The sequence below is a fragment of the Aulostomus chinensis genome, chromosome 21 (assembly GCF_037954235.1).
Source record: "Aulostomus chinensis isolate RoL2024-O1b breed Wild chromosome 21, RoL_Achi_v1.0, whole genome shotgun sequence".
Classification (NCBI taxonomy): Eukaryota; Metazoa; Chordata; class Actinopteri; order Syngnathiformes; family Aulostomidae; genus Aulostomus; species Aulostomus chinensis.
The window spans coordinates 2,091,770-2,097,769 of record NC_141340.1 but is presented as its reverse complement, the minus strand read 5'-3'; positions in this window follow the sequence as shown (position 1 = coordinate 2,097,769).

Below are 6,000 nucleotides of genomic sequence, written 5' to 3'. Positions count from 1 at the left end.
ACATTTCTGTGCATCACTGCTGCAACTCAACAGCTACGTCGGTGCAACAGCTGCTCCAAGTTAAATGTTACCGTTGCACACATCCGACTCAGCCGTCCAGCGACTCAGACGTGGGCTGAAAGTCTGGTGCTCAGAGGTCAAAGGTCACTGTGACCGCGCTGTATTATCACCTGTTTTACAGCAAAACTTGGGAGAGATGAGTTTGTGTTGTTTTTAAACCCCTAAACCAGTAAATGTATATAGATGCTACCTGGCATGATATTCTGAAGGAGTATTCAGCAGTATTTGTACCTGTACTTCCTGCCCTGGAGATGTTAAACCACAAAGAGATATCTGAAAGTCTCCCGCTGCTGTCGGGGCGGCGGTGATGGATTGGACCAACCTCGGCACTCCTATCAGACGTAAGTCTCAATCCACTGTGACGCCACGATTCCAGGTGGATCTGAGTGGATCCCCGAGATCAGGCGCATCTGACAGCGGAGAACGACCTCCTGTAATCCATCTCGGCGCCGCCTCAGCCTCCCGGTTCACTCATTAAGGCCAAGAGGAGTAAACAGATCGATGGCATCAAGCAGGTAGAAACGGAGCCTCGGGCAGCTGCGACGGCTCGACTGCTCACAGAAACACAGAGGAGCCTGAGTGGAAGCTACCGACTTCATTAGCTGGTAGCCAGGCTGGCACCAGCCAGCCGGCTCAGACACGCACGCAGCAGCGTCCAGGTACGTCCAGTCTGTCTTCATCCTCACAACAGCAGGACAGCAGGAGACTGTTGCTGCACTTGGAATTGCAGCATCTGCATTTATTTTTTTAGAAATATTTGGGGCATTTTTCCTAATATGAAATGTTCCATCGGCTCTTCGTCATGCAACAGATAAACATATGGTGGCCTGGAAGGACAAACACAGCAACAGGAATTACACAAAATGCAACAATTCAAAACCCAACAACAAGAAAAAGGCCCACTGCACGCCCCAATCTCACAAACATGAGTGGACTTCTTTTTCTGTCCTATTCATGGTACATAAATATACACTGTAAGTGGTGGATATGCAGAGTAAACGGGACCTTGACTGCTTGTTGAAAAAGCATCTGTAACAGATTTTTGCACACCTGAAAAGCGAAACACAGTTTGGGGTGAAGTTTAGCTTTCATAGTTGGTGGTACAATATTAGGTTGATGGTTTGAATCCAACAACAGAAATATGGAGCTGAATATTAGCAGATGACGTCCTCTTCATTGGGACATTCTGTGTCAAAGGCGCCTCACTGATCCAACACTTCTCTCTGTTTCAGAGTCAAACTGAGAACTCGTCCTTCTGTCAGCGACTCCCGCACGTCTGAGTTCTGCGTCTGGGAACCTGAAAGCTGGACTGAGTCCTGTGTGATGCGGGTCCAGTTGTTTGCGGGGAGGAATTCTCCGCGGCGTCTTTCCCGTCAGCTACTGGTCGTATCTGTGTTCCCTCCTGCTGCGCAATCAGATCGAAGGCTAAATATGGGTTTGTTTGGCTGCCGGGAGTCACTGGTGGTCTGATGTGTCCCAAACACCAGGAAATACACATTTCCTGCATTCCACTGCAAACATCAGCCCATAGGCTGGTCCCACTGGAGCCGAGGCCAGACAGTTCACACAGGAATCTCACGTGGAAGAAAGACGACAAACAAAAAACTTGTCTTTTACACTTATTAGACAGTTAGAGCTTGTTTTAGCGAATATTATATTTCAACAGATTTCAAAAAGTTACTTCTGCTGGCTGCATGAGGTGGTACAGTTTATGAGCAGGTAGAAGGACGTCATCAGCATCAGTTAAGTGCTGCGTTGGAATGTTGGCGGTTTTAGAGAAAAAGCCGAGCGCTGATTTCTCCGTGACTGATCGGTTGGACGAGCTGGAGCCGGCCGTCCTGCACCGAGTCTCCACGCTTCATTTGAACTGGGAATGAAGGAAGCAGGCGCGCCGTCTATTCGTTGTGCGTGCAGATGTTTGTGTGTGTGGTTATGCATAATTCTGCTTGTCTGTCTTTATGATTGTGAGCACAAAAAAACGCCCCGGTTGCAGAAATGGGCTTGCAAGGCAGTGTGATGATGGCACAATAAAGGTTTGTACCATCAATACTCCAGTACAGTCCCATAATTTGCACAGGGCCACGCATCGCTGGGAAGCATCTGAATCAATATGAGGGTAAATAAATTACACCGGTGATGGGATCGTCAAGCCACTACATCGCCAAATGGCACCAACGTCAGAGGAATGAGAGAGCGAGAGGTTCCCTCGTCCGTTAGCGCCACTACAGTTAATTCTGCTTTCTGCCTCTCTGAGCTGAGGCTGATCTACTCTATGGTGGTCGTGGGGGGGGGGGCATATTACATTCTGATACTGAATTATGCAAATGTTTGTCTCCACCACCTGCAGATCATCTCCTGCCACAACCTCCTAATCCTTCCAATCTTTGTGCCACCTGGTGACATCATCAGCCCACGAGGTAACTTTGACGCGCAGATTTGATTTATGTGGAAACGGCTTCATGCACAAAATCAACCTTAAATTTGTAAAGTTGTTTTCATGCTCACCTGGTGTGTGTGTGTGTGTGTGTGTGTGTTTTTGTTTGTTTCGTTTTTACCTTTTCAGAGAGAGTAAATGTGCCAAACAGGAGATGGAAACGCGTCATTGGAGCGACCGCCAGCTAGATAACGTTAGCAGTGAAGAAATTAATTTCAGCATAGAAATATTTAGACATCTCCTGTAGGTAACGAGCACCATCGTGTCACAAATGACCAAGTGTTCGCTCATGTATCTTAGCTCGTGCTAACACATTCACGTGAACCAGTATGGACTCGGTTAGCTCGCCGTTTCAGCCAGGCCACGGTGAAACATTTACTTCATGTCTCTTTGAAACAAAGAACTGTGAATGACTTTCTTCCACTAAAAGAACTCGATCCATGAACCTTCCAGTTGGTTTATGACTGTTAGGACGATTTGTTGCCGAATATTTCATAAATACTTGCTGTTTTCATGGAGGGTTATCAAATGCTCAACAGTGTCATTGAAGTCTGCGGAGACACAATGAGGTAAAGTTACACGTGAAAAAAGTTAAATGTGTTGAGAAACCGGTGTTTGTTCAGGGGCCCAGGCTGGTAATCAGGACTGAAGTGAAAACTGGAAATGGAGCCTTCACGAATAAAATGCAGCAAAACCCGTGAGAGCGGATCTGTAGAGTGTCAGGACAGCTTAGCTCTCAAAACAAGCTGTAAAAGGATGGAGGGACGGGTGAAATCTGGCGCCCAGCGCGATGTCCAGCTGGGGAGAGTTTAAGGTTCTCGTCTGAAGGCCTCTCAGGTCACAGCGGTGGAGAACCGATTTGAGCGATTACAGGCGCAGAGGGAGAGCGAGTTGGCCTTTCCTTGTGGACTGCCGGGAGGTGAGCAGCCATTAGATGGCCGGGGAAGGAGGAGGAGGAAATCGCTCCATCGCAGGAACTCGATAATTATAGAAGATTGAGGAGCAGATAACATGTTGGAGAGCTGACGTGATTATTGATGCACTCAACGCTGAAGGAACAATTCACACAACCTGCTACCTGAAGTCAGCGGGAGCCCAGAGGCACGCCGCCAGGCTGAAGCTTTGTCCGGCGCAAACACACAATTTTTTCTTTACCAACTTCCACGGTGAGAAGTTGGAGTGACAAACCAGCAAAAAATGAAGACAACACATTTTATTTTCACCGTGTTGCCTTGAAACTGCGTTTGTCCATTTTCTTTATTTTCTTTATGTTGTTTTTTTTTAGTCGTGGCTCAATGCCCCCAAGATACTGCAGTAACCTTGGGCTAATGCAACACCATCAATACTACAAAAGAATACTGCAGTAACCTTGGGCTAACGCAACACCATCAATACTACAAAAGAATACTGCAGTAACCTTGGGCTAATGCAACACCATCAATACTACAAAAGAATACTGCAGTAACCTTGGGCTAATGCAACACCATCAATACTACAAAAGAATACTGCAGTAACCTTGGGCTAATGCAACACCATCAATACTACAAAAGAATCCTCTTGAAATAATACAAATGGCACCAGAAGAGGCACGCGGACTTTCCAAGTTTCCAGCATCCGTGGGAGGAAGAGACAGGAACATCACCAGAGCGAGACGTAAAATGAGCCGCTCTTTACGTTTCTACTGCACGATGGAGTGTCGTAGGCCAGTGGAATCAAAACCAGTTATCTAAATACCACCCATCAAAAGGAAGATTAGTCCTGCTGCACGCAAAGTTCTGGGTGATTCAAGCCCTCTAGTGGTGGACAGCTGCTATTAAATGTTGATTTCACAAATCAAATGTGAAAGATTATTGATGCCATCAAGTTAAAGTGACACAACCCAAATATCATCGTGTTTCCATCACTTATCTGCTACTGGACATTATGAAGTCATGAAGCCTTTCTGTCTCTCTTCTTGGTAACTCGGAGTCCCGATCCACCGACTGACAGTGAACACCTGCCAGGGGTGGGCGACCCTGTGCCATGGAGGGCCGTGTGTGTACAGGTTTTCCCTCTAACCCAACACTAACAGGTGAATCCACTGAGTAACACTCTTCTGTGGCTCCATGGCACAGGGTCGCCCACCCCTGTATAGACGGATCACGATGTTTAAGATGGGCGAAAAACTGTCCCTTCAAGTTGAGGAAAATCAATGTCCTAAAAAAAGTTAAACACACACACACACACTGAAATCCACATCATCCTTTCTTCATCTTCATCGCCATGACACCTCAACCACAGCGAAGGCTGACTAAGAACTCTCCAACAAGAGGGCTACTCCTCCGCTAGCACTGCTCTGGGCTGTCTGAACTCCTAATCAAACCCTTTTTAACAGGTATCCCTTCGATCCTCGACACCCCTGCTTGAAGAGAAGAAGACCTCCCTGGGCACAGGGAGACGGAAAAGAGGGGAAACGAAAAAAACATGTCTTTTCAATCAGTAATCAAGTCCGAGCCGGGGAGTAAATTGGAGCAGGGAGAGTCCTGGGGCTGAGAGAATGCAGAGCGTCAGGCGGTGTTAGAAAGTCCTTGAAGTGTAACTGCATGAGGGAATGGAGGTATTGTTGGAGTCAGAGAGGGATTTCCAGGAGTGAAGCAGGAGGGAAAGATGGGAAATGACTGCATGAACACTTCAGGGAGGAAGGAAGCCGGTTGGGGCAACAATACTCAAGTTAAAAAATAGCGTGAGTGGAGGAGCGGAGCGCTCGGCATTGATAAACCACACCATCTGTTGTTTACTCCCTGTCGCTGCCTCGTGGGCATCGCCGATGAAGACGAGAACATGCGAGCCTAAATATCACTTCCATGCTCTATTATTCTCCTTTTACCGTTCCCAGATGAGCCGTGAGAATGATTTTTACACTTAACCACGACAAACACGTCAACTTCTCTGGCGTGTTTTTCACAGCACATGTGCCGACGAGTGGAAGATGACGCCTCACAGACTACTGGAGGTCGTCCAGGACCATCTGCCCGTCACGGCAAAGGTCACACCGAGTCTGAGCCAGACGTCCTCTGCTGATTGGGACGTGTCCTGCCTCCAGTCAGTGTTTCCTTGGTGGAAGAAGCGAACAAGCATGTGATGATGGTCATTTCCTGAGCTGGAATAACACAAGATGGATATCAGGGAGTTTTAGACCTGCGCACCCCCACTGCCACAGCTCCACCCATAAATGTAGAAGAGCAGCACTTGATCCTTTTAGCCCGCTACACATTAGCCACTCCTCATGTTAATTAAATAATAATAATCCTACTCAACCCCAACCGAGTCTGCGCAGGGTAACTTAATAATCAGAGCAATAGAGCTGCAGGACAAGATGGCAGATTGACCAGATGATCTCTGGGAACAAGAAGCGGAGGTATAATGAACCACACACAGGACGGATTGAGTCAGAGCGTCACGGTGAGGGAGTCGAGGGCTGTGGCATTGCTTCAGGTGATTTGTCATAATGAAAACATGCTTGAAGA